Source organism: Canis aureus, chromosome 3, assembly GCF_053574225.1.
Source record: "Canis aureus isolate CA01 chromosome 3, VMU_Caureus_v.1.0, whole genome shotgun sequence".
Taxonomy (NCBI): Eukaryota; Metazoa; Chordata; class Mammalia; order Carnivora; family Canidae; genus Canis; species Canis aureus.
Genome location: NC_135613.1, coordinates 26119095 through 26141209, shown reverse-complemented (window position 1 = coordinate 26141209; position 22115 = coordinate 26119095). Strand labels below are relative to the sequence as shown.

The following is a 22115-nucleotide window of genomic DNA, read 5'->3' as shown; positions in this document are numbered from 1 at the left end:
GAGGCCCCGGGATCGAGTCCCACGTCAGACTCCCTGCATGGAGCCTGCTTCTCCCTCTGCCTGTGTCTCTCCCTCATTTTCTCTCTTTCTCTCTCTTTAAAAAATAAATAAAAACTTAAAAAAAATTTATTTATTGGAGAGAGAGCGTGCGCCCGTGCACGAGCAGGGGGAGGAGCAGAAGGAGAGGGAGAAGCAGACTCCCCCCCCTGAGCAGGGAACCCTACAGCAGGGCTCAATCCCTTGAATCATGACTTGAGCCAAAGTCAGTTGCTTAACCGACTGAGCCGCCCAACCACCCCAAGTTGCTTTCAAACACATTTTATTAAACTTGTATTTTCCTCCATGAAATCACTAGAATACATGCAACTGGTGTGGAGTTCCTATTTTTTTTTTAAGATTTTATTTATTTATTCATGAGAGACAGAGAGACACACACAGAGAGAGAGAGAGAGAGAGGCAGAGACACAGGCAGAGGGAGAAGCAGGCTCCACGCAGGGAACCTGATGTGGGACTCGATCCTGGGGCCTCCAGAATCACGGCCTGGGCTGAAGTCAGGTGCTAAACCGCTGCGCCACCCAGGGATCCCTGGTGTGGAGTTCCTAAATATTATCCTATGTGAAAACAGAACCTTGTCATGGAATGTTGCTGATAGTGTTATGGGTTCGTTCATCGGGACAGAGGACCCTAGAGCAATAGCGTGAGATGGTAGCAGTCAAGGAAAGCAGATGTGGGGTGTACAGAAACCCTGCTATCTTCTCTGTAAATCTAAAACTATTCTTTTTTTAAAAAAATATTTTTTTTTATTTATTCATTCATGAGAGACACAGAGAGAGAGAGAGGCAGAGACACAGGCAGAGGGAGAAGCAGGCTCCATGCAGGGAGCCCGACACGGGACTCAATCCCGGGACTTGATCCCGGGTCTCCAGGATCATACCCTGGGCCGAAGGCGGTGCTAAACTGCTGAGCCACCCAGGGATCCCCTCTAAAACTATTCTAAACTATAAAGGTCATTAAAAAACAACAACAACAGAAGGACACCTGGGTGGCTCAGCCGGTTAAGCATCTGCCTTCAGCCCAAGTCATGATTCCCAGGGTCCTGGCATCAAGTCCCACATCCGGCTCCCTGCTCAGTGGGGAACCTGCTTCTCCCTCTCCTCTGCAGCTTCCCCTGCTCTTGCTGTCTCTCTCTCTGTCAGATAAATAAATACAATCTTTAAATAATAATAATAAAAATAACAGAATGTGGGGAAGTGGTCATTTTATAATAACGTTACATAATGGGACAGTCACTTGAATATTTTTCTTGGTATTTCCCCCAATAGATGTCTGCACTCTTCCCCTTGGTTCCAAACTGATCACCACTGTATATGCATCACCACTGTCTAATTCCAGAACATTTTCATCACCCCAAAAAGAAACCCCATATGCATTTGCAGTCGCCTCACCTTACAGTCATTAGAGGAATAAAAACCAAAACTGCAGTGAGACCTCCCCCCCTGCCCCCAGGACGGCCAGAAACAGCAGAGACAGACAGCAGCAAGTGTGAATGAGGATTTGGAGGAATCACAGCCCTCACGATTTCCAAACACTGCACACCGAGGCACCATGTGAACCAGCACCCCGACTCCTGGCACAGACCCTGCACAGAGACTCACACATCAAATCCATAGCAGCTTTATGCACAATGCCAAAAACTGAGCACAGCTTAAATGTCCATCACTGGGTGAATGGATAAGGAAAATTCGAGACCCATGGAACGGAACACAGCCTACAAACCAGGAATGGTCTGTATAACCAGCATGAATGGGTCTCCAAGTCAGCTACGTTAAGCCAAAGAAGCTAGATACAAAGGAGTACTACATTATCATCCCATTTTTGTAAAATTCTAGAAAACACAAACTATAGTAATTAACAAACAACAACAATAGAACAACCCTTGACCCAGAGCTGCGGGCCTGAGCCCAGCTGCCTGCCCCCAGTCAATCCCTGAAAGTGGGCCACACTCTCCCCTCCTCCCTGGACAGCAAGCAGCTCAGCAGCCCCTCTGTCACCTGCTGCTCATAGCCCACACTTGGGGCACTGCTGTCTTCTCTCAACCTCCTCCTCCAACACCTACTGGGCCAGAAGTGGGCAGTTCCCCTCTCCTTCCCCCGGAGCTGGTTCCTCCCTGGGAGGGTGACTTCAGGGCTGGCTGCCCCCCTACCCCCATTTCCCATCCTCAGCTGAAGTTTGATGAATCGAAATCAGACCTCTGTGCCAACTGGTTTTCTTTGTTTTCAACAAATATTGGGTTTTGTAATTTAAAAAAACCAAACAGATTAGTAGTTACCTGGGACTGGGGCAGAGGGAAGGATAGATACAAAGGGCCCCACGGAATCCTGAGGAGTGATAGGAATGTTCTTTATCTTGACAGAGTCAGTGTTTCAAGGGCAAATACGTGAGTCACAACTCAGCCAACAGGACACTGTAAATTGATGTGGTTCGCAATACATAAAGTATAACTCTGAAAGGTTTTATTTTATTTTTAAAAGATTTTATCCATTTATTTGACACAGAGAGAGCACAACAGGGGGAGCAGCAGAGAGAGAGGGAGAAGCAGACTCCCTGCAGAGTCTGATGAGGGGCTCCATCCCAGGACCCCGAGATCATGACCTGAGATCAAGGCAGAAAGAAGCTTCACCAACTGAGCCACCCAGGTGCCCCAAAAGGTTTATTTATTTATTTTTTAAAGGTTTTGGCCTTTTTTAAATGATTACTTATTTATTTATTCATGAGAGACACAGAGAGAGAGGCAGAGACACAGGCAGAGGGAGAAGGAGGTTCCCTGTGGGGAGCCTGATGTGGGACTCGATCTCAGGATCCCGGGATCACGACCTGAGCTGAAGGCAGATGCTCAACCACTGAGCCACCCAGGTGCCCCAAGAAGGGGTTTTTAAAAACTCTTTTTTTTTTTTTTTTAAAGATTGATTGATTGATTAATTTTTATGATAGACAAAGAGAGAGAAAGAGGCAGAGACACAGGAGGAGAGAGAAGCAGGCCCCATGCCAGGAGCCTGACGTGGGACTCGATCCTGGGACTCCAGGATCGCACCCTGGGCCAAAGGCAGGCACCAAACCGCTGAGCCACCCAGGGATCCCCCTAAAAACTCTTTTATTGTCTCAGATGTATGGCTCCCAACTTAATTAAAGGGACATGGTGGCAGGCAGAATGATGAATGGCCCCCAAAGATGTCTGTCTGCACCCTAATTCCTGGAAGCTGTTGGATTCGGAGAGGTTGGGAGGTGCTCTGCCTCTGGCTTTGAAGATAGCAAAGGGGCCACAAGCCAAGGAGCGAGGCACCTCTAGAAGCTGTAGAAGGCCAGGGAGCAGATTCTCCCCTGGGGCCTCCAGAAAGGAATGAGCCCTGACTCCTTAACTGATTTTAACCCAGTGAGATACCCCCACCCCCAATGGCACATCTAACGTGCAGAACTGGAATGTGATGAATGTGTGTGGTTTTAAGCCACTAACTTTGTGGTTACTTGTTACCGCAGCTACCGGGAGCTAAGGCAGCGACCTCCCTGATGTCTGGTGTCCATGTGGACACGCCGGAGGGGGCAGCCCTCCCTGCACTTGAGCTGCTCTTCTCTCTCACTGGCCACCTGCCCAGGTTGAGATCCAGAGCTCTCGTGACCTTGTCGTGCTGCCTGCACCTGCCCCCAGCCCAGAGCCGGCCTCCTCACCTGCCTGACGCTGCTCCCCTCTGTGCCCTCCATGCTCTCACCCTCCGCCTGCATGTTCCAGGTGAAACGTTTCTGGCACTACCCTCTATTTCTCCCGAGGACTCTATCTTCCCACTGGCTAGGGCTCAGCTCAGACTGCAAGCTCCAGCCCCACCGCATGGGAAACATCCCTTCCCCAGAAACAGGCAGAGGTAGCGGCCCCAGAAGGCTGCTGCATGTTGGTCATGAGATGGAGAAATTGGAAGTGACCTGCGTATCCGTTGTCAGGAGACTGATGAAATGAGCGTGGCACATCTCCAGCCGGCGAAGCATCGGGCAGCTGCTGACAGCAAAGAGAAAACTCTGTGCGTGCTGACCTGGAAGTCGGCTCATCTGCAGTCTCTGTCTCCAGAGTAACCAGGTAGAGTCAACTGGGCAAACCCCAGACCACACCTCCTGTCTTCCGATCCTCTGTCCGCCACTCCCGCGTAGCCTTGGGTCAGCTGCTGGTCCCCTTCATGCCTCACCTTCTTCAACTGTGTTATGGGGATTAGGACAGTTTGCCTGTACCCTGGGCTGCCTACCTCACAGTGCTGTAAAGGAGACGTGCACAGTGCCTGGTACATAGCATTTCCTGTTATTCTTCATAAATAGAAAAGCAAATACCAGTTGGAGGATAGCCTGTGAGGCTGGCTTTTCTTATATATTTAAAGTCCTGAACATATTTTGGGAGTGTACTGAAGAGGCAAACCAGGGAGCAGGGGATCCCTGTTTAGCACCTGCCTTCGGTCCTGGGCGTGATCTTGGATCACGGATCTTGGATCACGTGATTTTGGAGCCCTTGGATGGAGTTCCACATCAGGCTCCATGAGCCTGCTTCTCCCTCTCTCTCTCTCTCACTCTCTCTCTCATAAATAAATAAAATCTTTAAAAAAAAAAAAAAAAGGCAAACAGGGAGCCGAGCTAGCTTCAGGAGTGTGAGGCCCAGGCAGCAACACAGCCCCCCACGTGCAGAAAGGGCCCATGCCCCACTTAAAGTATTGCTCTGCTGCACCATCTTGAAATTCTTAATAATTTTTGAACCTGGGGCCCCACAGTTCTATAGCCGGTGCTGGCAGGAAGGGACCGCTCCAGTAGCTATTCCTGGGAAATAGGACTGGGGCAGAGTGAAAGCCCCAAGGACCTCTTGTAACCTTCTGTATCTGCATGTTTACACGCACTCAAGCTTTGGTAACATATTTGTACCTCCAGAATGTGAGAGGAGATGTCAGGGAGAAGCCAGCCAGCCAGTGGAAAAGGTGTGGGCTTGCAGTGGACAGAACTGGGTGGAACTCTGCCTCTACCAGTGAGTTACTGGTTCACTCACCTTGGATAAATTAATTATTTTGCCAAGCCTCAATTTCCCCCTGGAAAACAAACAAACAAACCTGGCAATTGTTTCCTACCTCTTAGAGTAGCTGTTAGATGGAAAAGAGCCCATAGTGTGAAGGTGCCTTGTCTGTAACACTGGTGACAAACTACTGCTTGTTCCTGAGTGAGCATGATTGGGAGGGGGGGAAGGGAGGCGAGGGGTGGAAGAGCGCTGGAGGACAGATTAGAGAGAAGACCCTAGGGGATCCCTGGCTGGCTCAGCAGTTTAGTGCCGCCTTCAGCCCAGGGCATGATCCTGGAGACCCAGGACCGAGTCCCAAGTCGGGCTCCCTGCATGGAGCCTGCTTCTCTCTCTGCCTGTGTCTCTGCCTCTCTCTCTTTCTCTCTCTCTCTGTGTGTCTCTCATTAATAAATAAATAAAAACTTTAAAAAGACAGAGAGAGAGAGAGAGAGAGAAGACCCTGGGGTCAGAAGCCTCCCCTGAAATGTGACAGGTGACAAAGTGGGAGGCTCCAACTCGGACCAATTTCAGCCAGAGAAGCCCTGGGCAGGGGGAGGTGAGGAGGCAGGCTGGTTGTGCCAGGATCAGAAGCCCCCCCCCCCCCCAGGTGAGACTTTGGTGGACAACTTGTCCTTGCACCTCTCAGGGCCCAGGGAGGAGGCCTCAGGCTACCCAGTTCACTCCACTCACATTAACCCCAAAGACAGGAAGCCTGGGAAACTTGGCCCCTTGTCTCTAAGGGACGATAACTGGAACCAGCAACTGCTCCGTGGGTGAGGACAGGCAGGCAGGGGCAGCAGCCTAGGGGGCGAGAAGAGAAGGTAGAGGAGCAGGTGTAGGTGCAGACCCATTGGGACCAAACCCCAAAATCCAAAGAAAAGCAGCCATGCGGATGGGTCTCACACCGCCAAACCTTGAGGTGCCTCCTGTAGCCCCACAGTTCCACTCCGGGGGAGTCCTGAGGGATTCTGGGGAGACTTTCTATACCCTCACTTCCCACCCTCATTCTCAGCATCTCCTGCCCTTTCCTCTGCCAGCCAGTGAGCTTGCTTCTGATCGCACAGAAACAAAACCACAAAACCCAGGAGAAAAGTCCACAGACTGCTGGTTATAGCTACCGGCCTGTGGACAGCCCCTGCCCTCCCGCTGGAGGCTAGACTGTCCTCACAGCCCTCCAGGCCCGCTCCCTATCATACGACCATCCCACCCCCTCCTACCCTGCGACCCCATCCAGTTCCCACCAGGCTGCTCCTCTGCTATCTGAAAACACCCTTCTTTAGCGTGTATGGCATTCACTGGGCTACTCTTTCTGCTTTGGGGAAGGTTTAAAATTCTCAAAATATCCAGTTGATTGGGGGCACCTGGGTGGCTCAGCCGTTTAGCGCCGCGTTCAGTCCAGAGTGTGATCTTGGAGCCCTGGGGTCGAGTCCCACGTCGGGCTCCCTGCATGGAGCCTGCTTCTCCCTCTGCGTGTGTCTCTGCCTCTCTCTCTGCGTCTCTCACGAATAAATAAAACCTTTAAAAAAAGAGAGAGAAAGGCGGGAGGATCCTCGCCTGGGGTCTGTACCCTAGAGAGTCAGGAAGGCCTGCGGACAGCAGCAGCCTGGGCTGGGGTGTGGAGCCCAAGCAGGGTGAGGGGGGCACCTGCCTGACCTGGCGGCCCCCCACCCGGCTTTGTTCTCCCGAGTACCACCACCCTGCGAGGCGTTCCGGATGCATTTGTTGCTTACTGGAGTCACCTGCCCCGCCCCTCGCTTGAATGTCCCGGAGGCAGGGCTGCCGGGGGCCGCAGTATCCTGGGGCACAGGCCCGCACAGGCCCGCACAGGCCCGCGTCTGGTGGCGGGACGACAGGTGCCGAGTGGGTGAGTGAAGCTGAGGGCCCCGCCCCCCGGCGGCGGTGCAGAGCGCGAGGCCCGGGGACACCTGCGCGGGGCTGGGGAGAGGGAGCCGTGAAGCGGAGGCGGGTTCTGCGCTGGCCGCGGGGAGACGCGGGGCCACTTTCACTGAGGCAGGCAGGAAGCGAGGGGCCCGGCTGGGCTGGGCGGGAAGTTGGGCTGGGGTCCGCCCCGGGGGGGGGGGGACACGGAGCTGCCCCGGGGCGAGGCGCAGGGGTCCGGGCCCAGGAACTGCGAGCGGCTGGGGCCGGGGCGCCGAGCTCGGCCCGAAGGAAGCTCTGGGATAGCCTGCGTGGTGCGTGCGGTCGTTGAGGAAGGAACGGGGTCTGGGGGAACGTACATTTTCAGCAACACGAGCTTGCCGCCCCGATACCCGCCCGCAGCCCGGCAGCGGCGCCGGGGTCTTCGCGCTCGGCCGCGCCCCGCCGGGAGCTGGAAGCGGGGCGGGAAGCAGGAACGACGCCCGCCGCGCGGGTCCAGCAGCTCCGCCGAGGCCCGCCCCCGAGACGCGGCGCTCACGCCCCACCCGCCGCCACCAGGTGGCGCCCGCGCCTCCCTGGAGCCGCCCGGGAGGCCCGAGGTCGGCGCCGCCGCGGAGGGGGAACGGCAGCGCGGAGGCCCCGCCCCGGGCCCCGCCTCTGCCTCCTGGGGTGCAGCCTCGCACCCCATCCAGTCCGACTGCGGGGGTGGGGGCAGCCCAGAGGTGGGTGTGTGGGTGGTGGAAGGGGGGTGGTTGTGTGGGTGGGGCGGGGTCTGTGTGGGGGTGCGGCTGGGGCTGGGGGAGTGTGCATCCAGGGCTGGCCTCCACACCAAGCCTCCAAAGGACTTGGCTTTATTTATTTTATTTATTTTTTTTAAAGATTTTATTTATTTATTCATGAGAGACAGAGAGAGAGAAAGAGAGAGGCAGAGACACAGGCAGAGGGAGAAGCAGGTTCCATGCAGGGAGCCTGACGTGGGACTCGACCCCTGGTCCCCAGGATCACGCCCTGGGCCAAAGGCAGCTCTAAACCACTGAGCCACCCGGGCTGCCCAGGACTTGGCTTTAAATCCCGGTTCAGGCACTTAATACTGCCTAAACGTAGGCCTGTGACTTCACTTCCCTCTCTTGTAAAATAGGCACGTAGTCCTGACCTCACAGGGGTGTCCTCAAGGTTAAATTAGATGGGGACGCCTGGGTGGCTGAGCGGTTGGGAGTCAGCCTTCGGCTCAGGGCGTGATCCCTGGGGTGCCAGGACCCAATCCACATCCCGCTCCTTGCAGGCAGCCTGCTTCTCCCTCTGCCTGTGTCTCTGCCTCTCTCTCTCTCTCTCTCTCTCTCTTTCTCTCATGAATAAGTAAATAAAATCTTTAAAAAACAAAAGATTAAATTAGATGGTGATGATAAGGGACACTTGGGTGGCTTGGTGGTTGAGCCTCTGCCTTCGGCTCAGGTCCTGATCCCAGGGTCCTGGGATTGAGTCGCGCAACCTGGGATCCAGTCCCACATCCTGGGATGGAGTCCTGCATAGGGCTCCCCATGGGGAGCCTGCTTCTCCCTCTGCCTATGTTTCTACCTTTCTCTGTCTCTCATGAATAAATAAATAAATCTTAAAGAAATAAAAGCAAATGGACAGCCCAGGTGGCTCAGCGGTTTAGCACTGCCTTCAGTCCAGGGCATGATCCCAGGGACCCGGGATCAAGTCCCACGTCAGGCTCCCTGCAATGGGCCTTCTTCTCCCTCCTCCTGTGTCTCTGCCTCTCTGTGTGTGTCTCTATGAATAAATAAATAAAATCTTAAAAAAAAGAAAAAAAAATGATCATAATACCCATATATTGAGCTCTTTACTAAGGGTCAGGCATTGTTCTAACCACTTTACATATAACACCGTATTTATTTGTTTGTTTGTTTATTTTAAATAGGCTCCACACCCACTGTGGGGCTTGAACTCACAGCTCTGACTGAGATCGAGTCACAAGCTCCATTCACTGAGCCAGCCAGGCACCCCTGTAACACCTCATTTTAATAGCTCCCTCTTACGTGGAGGAGCCAGAGACAGAGGCTGGGTCTTTTCTGCAAAGGAAAGGAGGCATCCCCCTGGCCCCGGGGTGCTGCTCAGTACTCAGGGGGTACTGCTAGCTGAAGAAGGCAGAAAGAGGCAGGGAGGCCTGAGGCTGGAGGCTGAGAGCCTCTCTTGTTTCCAGTTGTGGAGCTCAGCAGCCTGGCCTGTGGGGAGCAGACATGGAGCCCACCCAGTATCCAGAGAGCAGCAGAGGGACCACTGAGGCAGACGGTACCTCCTGTCCTGTCCGTACCTGGCTTCTGCTGTGGTCTGACAGCCCCCAGGCTTCTGGGAAAAGCACCCTGTCGTGGCGTGTGAGTGAAGGCCACAGCACGACACTGTGGCTTCAACCTCAGAGATGGAGGTGAGCGGGGAGCAGTGCCTTCTCTAGGGGGTGGCCAGATTTGGTGGGCCTGGGAAACTCTGCTTGAGAGCTCTGTGGGGTGTTGGAGGATGCCCAGAGAGAGCTGGAGGTAAAGAGGTGGTGGCCAGGAAGGTGTGGGTGGCCGAGGATGCCGAAGCACAGGGCATGACCCTTCTGTCAAGGCCTGGGAGAAACCAGGCCCGGAAGGGCCATCTCCTGCCTCAAGGCCTCAGATCTGTGGGAGCCGGTGCCAGGAAACCTGGGGTAGAAGTCTGTGAGGGGGGTTCCCCAGACGTCCTGATTTGCCTACTATGGTCTGTCCTGGCATGGGGTGAGCAGGGTAAACCGGGCATCACATCCCAGGGCCAGGAGTGCTGGTGTCCAAGTGAGGGACTGGCGGGGTGGCTTTCGGAGGGTTCTCTCCCCACCGTGTCACCTCACCCCTCTCTGGATACCTGGAGCCAGTCTCCTCCTTGGACTCTTGTTTTGATAATGCCTCTCGGGCCTGAAACCATAGGACTGGGGCTCCCCTGAGTCCCAGGCCTGAGAGGGAAAGAAGGTTCTGGACTCACCTGAACTTTTGAGTCCTTTGGGCTGTCTGCCAGCTGAGGTTATCAGTACTTGATTTTGTATTGGGGGTCAATGCCCCCCTGCAATGCCTGTCAGTTGGCTGACTTCCCCTCCCTGGCACCAACCCCCCTCCAACAAAGGGACCAGGGCACTCGGACCTTCTGGCTCACACGTTGCAGGAAACAGAATCTCAAGGGATAAGCCCTCAGCAGCCTTTTCTTACCACCAGTTTAGATGTGCTGAGATGAAGGAGCCAGAAAGAGTGCTCCCCTCCTGCCTCCCCCTCCCCCTGTCCGCTCACAAGGCCAGAACAAAAACACACCACAAATAGAAGTCAAAGTCTGAGAAAGAATCAGGGAGCCATGACCCGGCCGTGGGAAAAGCTGTATGGCCTTGGCCAAGTCACCTAACTTCTCTGGGCCTATTTGCTCATCTGTAACCTAGGGTGGTTGGACTAACCTTGACGAGCTACTATGAACAGGTGAGAGAAGATGCAAAATGCAGAACACAGATGTAATGTTGTCTAAAAGCAAAGCCCCTAAAAATACAGCCCAAGGGTCTTTATTGGACTCTCCCATTGGCACCGCCCCCCGTCTGTGCCCCCACGGCTCGGGCTGGGGCTGCCCCCTCACCACTTTCCTGTAAGGCTGCGGGTGGAAGGGGCTGCCACATTCGCCTGGGTAGCGCCTCTGCAGCCTTGCTCTCAGGCTCCACTTCCTGTTTTTCTCCCCAACGAATTTTGCACCATTGCTCTTTCATCAGAGCAGGCTGGGGGGTGGTGAGGTAAAGGCAGAGGCCTGCCTGGGAAGAAACCCTGGGGGTCAGAGGATCCCAGGGGTGGGGGCACCAGGAAGTGTGCCGGGTGTGCTCTGGACTCTGATCTCCGGCTCAGAGCAGATGCAGCAGTGGAGGCTGGAGGCTGGTGGGGGAAGCCAGGGGTCCACCTGATGGGAGGACCTGAGGGGTCCCTGTTTCCATCCTCAATCTGGAAGCAGTGGTTTTTCCTAGACCTGGGGGCAGGACCTAGGGATGGAGTGATACAGGCCGAACGAACTCACACCTCTGGTGAAATGAGGGGTGGAGGGGCTGCTCTGAAAGGGGAGTCTGGACTCCCTGAGGCTGTCAGGCCTCTGAGCATCTGGCTCCCCAGGTCACTGGGTGTTGGGCTACCCCTGGGAGGAAATGAAGGAGCTGTTCCCACACTGGCAGGACCAGGACCTTGTCCTTCCTCTCCCTTGGCTCCAGACCCCTGACCCTTCTACCTGGCAAAGCCTGTCCAGCCATGACAGGGTTATTTCCTTCATTCATTGGTTCAACATTTCTACAGACTCACTCGTCAGACTCTGGGTGTACCACACAGAGCTCAGGGCCGGGATGCCAGCCTGGATCCAGGCAGAGGCCCTGCTCCCCTCCCAGGGCAGCTGAGCACCCAGGCAGTACAGTTGAGCAAACTGAGTCCTGTGGGGGATGGTACAGCCTAGAATAAAGACCCTTCTAGACAAGGGGGCCGAGTGGATAATATCTGTTCTGACTGGCTAGGCAAATAAAGAGAGGGAGAGTAAAAGGAAGAGCTGGGAAGGAGACTGACTCCAGGCAAAGGGAACTGCATGAGCAAAGGCTTAGAGTCAGAGCGCCTGGGGTGGCCTGGAGCTGCAAGGCACAGCCCATGGTGCTGCAGCATGAAGGGTGGGTGGGGGAGTTGTGGGAGGAACCCCAGTGGGGTAGCCAGGTTGGTTCCCTTGATTCTTAGATGTTTTGAGGTCGTTCTCCAGCCACAGCTGACCCGGTACTCCAGTGTTGGTCGCTGTCCCAGCAAATAAGTGGTTCCAAGGATCAGAAATCAGTGCTTGCTGGGGTCCCTGGGTGGCTCAGTTGGTTAAGCATTTGCCCTCAACTTGGGTTATGATCCCAGGGTCAAGGGATTGAGCCCCACATCAGGCTCCCTCAGTGGAGGGTCTGCTTATCCCCCTCCCTTTGTCCCTGCCCACTGCTTGTGCTCTTTCAGATAAATAAAATCTTAAAAAAAAAAAAAAAATCAGTCCCTGATAGGAGTGCTTGGCTGGCTCTGTAGAGCGTACAAATGGAAGGTGTGGGTGGCCGATCTATGGTTAATCTATGGTTGTGAGATCAAGCCCCACATTGGGTGTGGAGATTACTTAAAAAAAAAGAAAGAAGGAAGGAAATCAGTGCCTGGTAACTCAAGCAGGAAAGGAGACTTTTAGCAAAGGTCCAAGGTGTTCTCATGGAACCCAGAGATGCAGCCCAGCTTTGGAACACTGGAACCAGAGCTCTCAGACACTTTCTCAGCACTGCTTGCCTGTCCCCATTTGTCCACCTGCATCACACCTGCATCATACCTGGATCATTTCACCCAAAGAGAAATATTTCCAAGTCCCAACCCCCGGGAAACGGGAATCAGTGATGGACAGTGGTCATGTTTATATGCTGCCTTTCTGTAGTGACTATGTGAGGGAGGGTTACCAGAAAAGGGGGCCAGATGGACAACCTAATAGCCTAAAAGCCAGTAGTGTCCACTCTAGGCCATGCGGTTTTATCCTACACACACACACACACACACACACGCGCGCGCGCGCACCCACACTCACACACGTTTCATTTTGTTGGCTTTCCCCAGATACCTCCATTCCAGTTGCTCTTGCTTAATCTTTATACCACAAAGTCCACCACAAATATTTCTCCCCCTGCCAAATGTGAAGCAATCCACGGCAGGTCAAACTATTGCTTCCAGGACTCTGATCTCAGAGCTACCATCTCCAGCTGATATCCACTCCTGTCTATTTCTACTGAATCTCCTCTAAGATGGCTCTTCAGGATCCTCCTCAATCTATAGACTAAGTGATCAATTTAACCTCTCCTTCCATGCATGATCTATAGAGCAGAAAAGGGAAGCACCATACAGAGTACGCACCATGGTCTTCTAGTCACGCAGGGTAAATTAAACATCAGGAACAAGATACTGCATGGGGTTTGCTCTGCTGGTTACCTTCTCTTGTTGGTAAACATGGCTGTCCCAGGTTCTGCCCACTGGGAGGGGATCCCTTCTCTAGGGGTCTTTCAGGTCTGCCCTTGAGAGGTTCTTGGGAAACCTCTTTCAGGCCTTGGCAGCCTGCTTCATCCTGGTGCTGGGACTTGAGCTTTGGAATCACCCAGAGGGTAAGACATCAAAAGTGCCAATTTGCCAGGTTTTAGGATTTCCTGGAGTTTCAGTCGTACAGAAGCTTAGTTAATTGACTGTCAATTTTATTTTGGGCCATATCGTTTACCAATAACCACCCCCATGAAATCCTGTCTGATTGAATATTTGGTCTTAGACTGAGCCATCCCCCAGGGCTGGGGTTTCTCAGCAGCAAGCACAGCGGCTAGTTTCTTCTTTTAGCCTAAAGGTGAAGAGGAAATCATCTAACTTAAGTGGAAAGAAGGCTTTTTATCTAATTTCTTTTGGAATGTTACCCCTACCTGCCTTCATACCAGTTGACAATGAGAGGCTAAAAGACCAGAGGTTAAGGGTTATTCACTCCTGTGGCTCTTCCCAGATAGCCCTATTCCAATGCTAAGCTCACAGACTTTTCTGCTTTGTGTGCTAACCTTAGGGTTAGACACAGGGTGTGGCAGGGAATGTGGCTGCTGCTGGTTGTCATTGGCTATAGGAAAAAAAGGATTTCCCTTAACATAGTTAAATATTTGCTCTGATTTCCCCCAATCTTGTACAGAATTGAACAAAAGCTCCTCTTGTATGGGCAGCCTGGGTGGCTCAGAGGTTTAGCACCGCCTTCAGCCCAGGGCCAGATCCTGGAGACCCAGGATCCAGTCCCACGTAAGGCTCCTTGTGTGGAGCCTGCTTCTCCCTCTGCCTGTGTCTCTGCCTTTCTCTCTCTTTGTGTCTCTCATGAATAAATAAATAAAATCTTAAAAAAAAAAAAAAAAGCTCCTCTTGTAGCAACTTCTGAAGGGTGATAGAAGTAAATCATATACTCATATGCTGGACACTTTGCTACCAAGTTTCCTAAAACGTCAGCCTTGGTTGGCACATGTTCTGAGTCCCATGAAACCATTGAAAATAGTTCAACCGATCTGTTACCACATAGTGAGAACTGCTGGTATTCCATCCAAGTATAGGGAATCCTTGTCACCCCTCACTCTACCTCAGGTCACCTAGTTTCAATACTTTCCTTGAAAAACTGTTTCTTGGGGTGCCGGGTGGCTCAGTTGGCTAAGTGTGTGCCTTCTTCAGCTTAGGTCATGATCCAGGGTTCTAGGATCAAGCCCCACAATGGGGTCTCCTCAGCAGGGAGCCTGCTTCTCCCTCTTCCTTTGTCCCTCTCCCCACTCATTCTCTCTCATAAATAAATAAATAAATAAATAAATAAATAAATAAATAAATAAATAAAATATTTTTTAAAAAAGGAAAAAAAGAAAAGCTGTTTCTTTCAACGCTCCACTTGTGTTATGGATTTCTATATTAATTTTGAATGTTGCTTTGTTGTTTCAAAAAACAGAAACCAACTCAAGAGAGTTTGTACTGGGTTGAATATCATCCCCCCCAAAGTGCATGCTCACATGGAACCTCAAAATGTAAAACTCATTGGAAATACAGTCCTTGCAAATCTAATTAGTTAAGATGAGGTCATCCTGGATTAGGGTATCTTTATAACAAGAGGGAAATTTGGACAAAGACATAGACACGCAGGGAGAATGCCAGTGAAGATGGAGGCAGAGTTCAGAAGGATGCTTCTAGGAGCCATTGAATGCTAAGAATCGCAGGCAACACTGAAAGATAAGAGAACTGAATCTCCCTAGAGCCCCTGGAAGGAACCAATCTGGCCAACACCTTGATTTCAGACTTCTGGCCTCTAAAACTGCTAGAGAATAAATTTACATTGTCTTAAGCTATCCAGATTGTGCTAATTTGTTACGGCAGTCCTAGGAAACTGATATAAATTTTAAGCAGAATATGAGAGTAAGGCATTAGGGTGTAGGGGACTTTCAGGGCAAGGGAAAGAATGCAGTGGAACCTCAAAAAAGATACAAGGACAAGGAGCTGAAAAGTTGCTCCAAAATAATCTCTCTAACCTGTGATCCTCTCTTCCTCTCTGTGCACCTGCTTGCTGGTTTTCTCTCAATCTGTCTCTGCACAGCAGCTTCTCTGATTCCCTTAGCCCAGGTACCTGAAGAATCACTACTGTCTTGGTTCTAATTCCATATTCCTAAGGAAACCACTCGTTGGGGAACCTGGGGCCAGGTGACCACCCCTGGGACGATCAAGTTGGGCATGCTTAAAAGCAAGCATATCTGACCCAAGACTGCAGATATAGCCACGTGGACACACGGGGAAGTGTTCCTAAGAAGGGACGTGGGTACACACCCCAGGCACACCATGCTCTTGCCATCTAGCACTTCTCCAAGCTGTTGCTCCCATTGGCTGAGGCCCTGCTAGTCTCTGATGGACTTCCCTGACGCCATCTGTATTCCCAAAGGAGTCCTTCTCCTGGCTTCTCATCCCTGTACAGGGTCACCCCTGCTCCTGAGAGACAGGGCAAACGTGTGGTTTGTGGAATGAAACAGCTGCTCCTCCAATGTCCTGGTGGGAAAAGCAGCAAGAGGGATTAGCTCTGGCTTGGGGGAGGGAACTAAAGTTTTACATTTTTTTTCAAAGATTTATTTATTTATTTATTTATTTATTTATTTATTTATTTATTCATGATAGACATAGAGAGAGAGAGAGAGAAAGAGAGGCAGAGACACAGGCAGAGGGAGAAGCAGGCCCCATGCCGGGAGCCTGACGCGGGACTCGATCCCGGGGCTCCAGGATCACACCCTGGGCCAAAGGCAGGCGCTAAACCTGAGCCACCCAGGGATCCCCAGGCTTTACATTTTTTCTGCAGCTTTACTACACATTTGGCCAAATGTGTAACATAGGAAAAAATGGCAAGGAAAACTTCTGTAACCCTCCTGTTCTGAGGCTTTCACTGTTCAGGCACCTCCTACCACATACGTGTGCATAGGTACCACTCACACAGTGCAGTCCTGCACAGGGGCAGTTCTGCATTGAACAGGAGCCCCTTGATGATGTCATCATTTTCCATGATGCCATGGGTCTTCAGGATCACCACTTCCTTTTCTTTTTTTTTTTTTGAAGATTTTATTTATTTATTCATGAGAGACACAAAGAGAGAGGCAGAAACACAGGCAGAGGGAGAAGTAGGCTCCCTGCAGGGAGCCTGATGTGGGACTCTGTCCCAGGACCCCGGGATCATGACCTGAGCTGAAGGCAGACACTCAACCACTAAGCCACGCAGGTACCAACCACCCCCCTCCCTTTTTTTTTTAAGATTTTATTTATTTATTCATGAGAGACACACAGGCAGAGACACAGGCAGAGGGAGAAGTGGGCTCCATGCAGGGAGCCCGATGTGGGACTGGATCCTGGGTCTCCAGGATCATGCCTTGGGGTGAAGGCAGCACCAAACCGCTGAACCACTCAGGCTGCCCCCACCCCCCTTTTTAAAGATTTATTTATTTACTTGAGAATGCACACACAAATCAAGGGAGGGGCAGAGGGAGAGAATCTTCAAGCACATTCCCCACTGAGCACGGAGCCTGATGCAGGGCTGGATCCCATAACCCATGAGATCATGACCTGAGTGGAAACTAAGACTCAGTCGCTTAATCAACTGAGCCACCTGGGCGGGGGCTCCAGGATCACCACTTTCAATGGCTGCACACTATTCTATTAAGTGGATGTACCATGCCTTCCTCTGGACTGTTCTGGCCACGGGGGAGAAGGCAGACATTTTGCAGTGTGAAGGTGACACATTTTCTTCCTTCCATTTTTGGTTCACAGTCCAACTTCCTACAATTGCTGGTCCAGTAGAGCCCACACCCTTTCTGTCACCTGACTTCAGAGTCCTAGGAAGGCTGCCACCTAATGAACTCCCTACCTGCCAGCCAGGTGACCTTGGCGAGTTACTTACAGCATTGCCTTAGCTTCTTTGTAAAATAAGGATAAATGGCTCCGAGGGGACAAAACAGGGTAATGCATGAAAAAGGCACATGCTAAAAGCTCCCTATAGTTCTACTTTATTCCATTCACTGTGTAGCCCAGACCTTCCCATAAGGCCACATTTACTGGTTGCATATATGCTATAGCAAAGTGCCACAAGCACTGTGATAAATAAATAAATAAATAAATAAATAAATAAATAAATAAATAAATAAATTTGGGAGCCTCTGGCTGGCTCAGCCAGAAGAGCATGCAACTCTTGATCTCAGGGTTGTGAATTCGAGCCCCATGTTGGGAGTAGAGATCACTAAAATAAATAAATACATAGACTTAAAAAACAAAACCCCAAACACTGGAAATTTCTTCTCTCACAGTTCAGGAGGCCGGAAGTTCAAAGCAAGGTGTCAGCAGGGCCACTCCCTCCAGAGGCTCCAGGGGAGAATCCTTCCTTGCCTCTCCCAGCTTCTGGAGGCTCCTGATGTTCCTCAGTTCATGGCTGCATCACTCCAGCCTCTGTGTCCGACTGCCCATGGCCTTCTCTGTCTCGACTTTTCCTCTTTCTTTCTCTCATAAGGACGATTGCCATGGGATTCAGGGCCCTCCCAGATAATCCAGGATGACCTCATCTCAAGATCCTTAACTTAATTACATCTGCAAAGACCCTATTTCCAAGGTCACATTCCGGGGTTCTAGGAGCTATGGCTTGAACATACCTTTCTGGAGGTCACAGCCCCCTCCAGGTAAAAGTGGCTTTCCTTCTCCTTCTAACTTCTCTTTCTCTAGCATTTACGCTTTTTTGCTCTCTTTTTCCTGTCTGAGGAAAAAGTCACCAGACGCATGCCTCCTCGTTGAGGTTTTTGGGGTTTCACATGGGGGTGGTCCTCAGAATCGATGCCTTTAAAGATAGATATCTATCTAGACGGGGGAGTACTTATCTAGATTAGAGATTTTTAGAGCAGGTGGAGTGTGGCGGGATGCAGGACTGGAGCAAAACCTGGCTCCTTCCAGCACTACCTCTTCCGTACCCTGTTTGCAAAGGTGTGACTGTCCCAAAACCACTTTCACTGACATATCTTTTGTTAGTCTTACAGGCTCTCTGAAGCTGGAATAATAAGCCCCATCTTAAGGAGGAGGGGACAGCCTGGAAGGATGTGGGAACAGGACTGGGGTCTCAGAATCCCCAGAGAAGGTTCAAAAATACACTCCCTCAGGCATCTGAGTGGCTCAGTGGTTGAGCCTCTGCCTTTGGCACAGGTTGTGATCCTGGGGTCCTGGGATAGAGGCCCGCATCAGGCTCCCTGCATGGAGCCTGCTTCTCCCTCTGCCTGTGTCTCTCTGTGTGTCTCTCTTGAATAAATAAATAGAATCTTAAAAACAAAAACAACAACTCCCCCTCTCCATCAGACTCTGAGGGCAGAGAATAATACCACACCTTCTTACTTTCTGCAGCACCCCCTTCTGTGACTCTGCCTGCCCCCTACCCCAAACCATTGTATTCAGGCTTGTAACTGGAAGGTCCTGCTTCAAGCCCTAGGATTGGTTGGCTTTTTCCTCTTGCCCTACCTCCCCATTCTTTTATTTTTTTCTTTTCTTTTTTTTTCTTTATTTTTTTTCTTTTTTAAAAATTTTTTTTTAAAATTTATTTATGGTAGTCACAGAGAGAGAGAGAGGCACAGAGACACAGGCAGAGGGAGAAGCAGGCTCCATGCACCGGGAGCCCGAGGTGGGATTCGATCCCGGGTCTCCAGGATCGCACCCTGGGCCAAAGGCAGGCGCCAAACCGCTGCGCCACCCAGGGATCCCTCATTATTTTTTTAAAGATTTTAAAAAGTCATTCACTTGAGGGAGAGACTGAGAGCGTTGAGTGAGAGCATGATGGAGTGGGGAGTGGCGATCAGAGGGAGAAAGAGCAGCAGACTCCCCGCTGACTAGGGAGCCCCACACGGGGTTCAATCCCAGGACCCTGGGATCATGACCCAAGCCAAAGGCAGAGGCTTAACCCACTGAGCCACCCAGGAGCTCTATTATTTTTTCTTTAAATAAATATTTACTTTTAGAACAGTTTCAGATTTATAAGGGAGTTGCAAAGAGGATCCAGAGTTCGCACACACCCCACACCTAGTTTCTTCTATCTATCGCTACCATCTTACTCTACTACAGTAGGTTTGTCACAAGTGTTGAACCAACATTGATACATTATTATTAACTAAATCCTGACTACCTTAGTTTTCACCTACTGTCCTCTCTCTGTTTCAGGAGCCCAGCCAAGACACTGCCTAACATTCATAGTCATGTTCTCCTTAGGTTCTTCCTGGCTGTGACAGTTGCTCCAATTTTCCTGGTCTCTGATGACCTTGACAGTTCTGAGGACTGCTCAGGTGTTTTTGTAGATCCACTGCCCCTCCTCCATCTCTCCCCTTCTCCCTGCCTCTTCTTTCTTTGCAGCACTTACTACTTCACGACACTGTATCTTATTTTTATTCTGCAGAGTTTCTCTTCATGGAGTAGAAGCCCCGGGAGGGCAGGTCTTTGGCCTGTACGGTGCTATATCCCAGGGCCCTGACTGTAGCAGGCACGCGGGCTGAATGAGTCAGTGTTGCAAAGCCTGGGTCACCCCCAGTGTATGGAGGCAGGAGTTTGGATCCAGGCTCATGACATCAAACCCTGCTGCTCCCCACCACCCCCTTCCCCCAGTACCCCTGCACCTTGGACTAGGAAGAGTCTCAGAAGGTATGTTTAAAAGCCAACTGCTGGGGGCACCTGGGTGGCTCAGTGGGTTAAGTGTCTGCCTTCAGCTCAGGTCATGATCCCAGGGTCCTGGGATTGACCTCTGCATCAGGCTCCCTGCAGGGAGCCTGCTTCTCCTCCCTTTGCCTGCTGCTGCCCTTGATTGTGCTCTCTCTCTATGTGTCAGATAAATAAATAAAATCTTAAAAAAAAAAAAAAAGGCAACTGCTGTTTCTGGAACACTGGCTTTGTGCCAAGGGCAGGGGCCTCCCCCAGCCCTGGGTCAGGAGGGCAGGAATGATCTCCTCCTAGGGTTGAACAGCGGGCAGGTTGTTGGGCTGGGATTTGAAACCAGGCATCCTGGGTTTGGAGTATTTGTGTTTTATAAAAAGGATAACTCGATTTCCGTTTGGAGCCCCCATATACTTGGGCCCAGAAATTCAATCTCCATCTGTTTAACATTGGCCCCATAAGGGCCTTGTTCACCTGGGCCACCTCTGAGCTATCTGGGTCTTTCTGGACCGTTCAGTCCATCTGTGACCTGAGATGAAGCACAAACCATCCACCTGAGTTTTCCTCCAGAGGGCATGGCTTGGGAGTGGGGGCTGCAAGGACCCCCCCCCATCTTCTTTTTCTCAGGCACCTCCACCTGGCCAACTCTCTGGGCTCCTCTGAGCCTATGTCCTCAGAAGTCAGATTTTCCAGGAATCAGTTCCCTCACAGTCTGTACAGCCCTTGTACCACCACCACCACGACTATCATGACATTGTCCAAGGCAGCAGCTTTCTCGTCGTGTGGACTGGAGTCTGCAGTAAGAAATGCATTTTACATCTTGACTTAATGCACATTCATGCGTACCTAAAAGGGCAAAAGCCGCAGGAAGTGGTATCCTGCTCCTGCAGTGGAATACGAGCTGGTCATTTCTATTCTATTCCATTTTTGTGAACTTGACCCACTGAATGGGTTTCCAGTACACAAATGTGTTCGTATGTCACATCTTGCTGTTGCTATTAGCAGAAAATTGTTGCTATTAGGAGAAAATACTATTTTATTTTTATTTTTTTAAAGATTTTATTTATTTATTCGTGAGAGACAGAAAGAGAGAGAGAGAGAGAGAGAGGCAGAGACACAGGCAGAGGGAAAAGCAGGCTACACGCAGAATCCAGATGCGGTACTCCATCCCAGGGCTCCAGGATCCAGCCCTGGGCTGGAGGCGGTGCTAAACCGCTGAGCCACCTGGGCTGCCCCTGTTTTATTTTTATTTATTTATTTATTTTAAAGATTTTATTTATTTATTCATGAGAGAGACAGAGACATAGGCAGAGGGAGAAGCAGGCTTCCTGCGGGAGCCCAATGGGGGACTCGATCCCAGGACCCCAGGATCATGACCTGAGCCAAAGTCAGATGCTCAACCACTGAGCCACCCAGGTGCCCCGAAAATACTGTTTTAGAGCAGAAACATCCAGTCCCACAGAGCACAGGCACTCTGTTCTAGGATAGCTCACTAACTGACATTTTCTGGGGGTTCACTCTGTACTGTTCGAAGCAGTTTACATGTATTATGTCATGTAATTCTAAGAAAAAAATTTTTTAAAGATTTTATTTGAGAGAGAGAGACTGAGCAGACTTGAATGACAGCATGAGCAGGAGGGAGGAGGCAGAGGGGAGTTCTGAAGAAGCAGACTGCTTGCCAAACAGGGAGCCCGAACGGGGAGCTGGTGAGATCCTGGCCTGAGCTGAAGGCAGCCCCTTCACCAACTGAGCCACTCAGGCGCCCTCTAAGAACAATTCTAAATGCTGAAAGCTGTGATTAGCCTCCTTGTTTTTTCAGATAAGAAGTGGAGGCTCAGAAAAATTAAGTCACTTGCCTGAGGTCACACAGCTCCACAGCTAGCAGAGCTAAGGAGTTTGGCTCCAGAGAAGGTGCTCTTAGTGAGAAGCTTCACTATACATACATTTCTTAGTTGAGGCAAATGGGCAAGGATTTGAGCTGGTTAACGTCCTCTTGGGAGGAAAGGACCTGCAGCAAAGTGAGCTTCCTGCCAGGATGGGCCAGGCAAGCAGGTGCCCTGAGTCCTCCGTGGAGCGGCTGAGGAAGTGGGCTCCTCATGCTTGCACCCCTGTGCCAGGCTTCTGAGCTTGGCTCTGGCTGCCCTGAGTTAACCCTGCTTGTGGGCATGTGTGGGTGTCAGTGGTGAAGCCACTCAAGGTCGAACAAAGATGCTTACTGCATCCGCGAGAAGCTACAGACGCTGGATGGCTTGAGGGGAGGGGAAGTTCTGCAGGAGAAGCAGCAGAAGGAAACAGGTCTGGAGGCCTGTGCACGTTCCTGCCGCCTGCCTACCCGAGCCTGTTCTCCACCGACCAGCAGCTCCTTTAATAACAGAGACCTCTTCTTCCTCTTCCATAAAATGGGGCGG

The 22115-nt window shown here is 51.3% G+C and overlaps 1 long non-coding RNA gene across 1 annotated transcript; it reads right to left on the bottom strand.

Moving 5' to 3' along the window:
- Positions 1-2517: 2517 nt before the first annotated feature.
- On the bottom strand, positions 2518-7460 carry LOC144310395 (uncharacterized). The gene is made up of 4 exons (XR_013376100.1): positions 7312-7460; positions 6436-6590; positions 5765-5875; positions 2518-2652 (listed from the first exon to the last, which is right to left on the bottom strand). It is a non-coding gene; the product is annotated as an uncharacterized LOC144310395 (long non-coding RNA).
- Positions 7461-22115: the final 14655 nt, after the last annotated feature.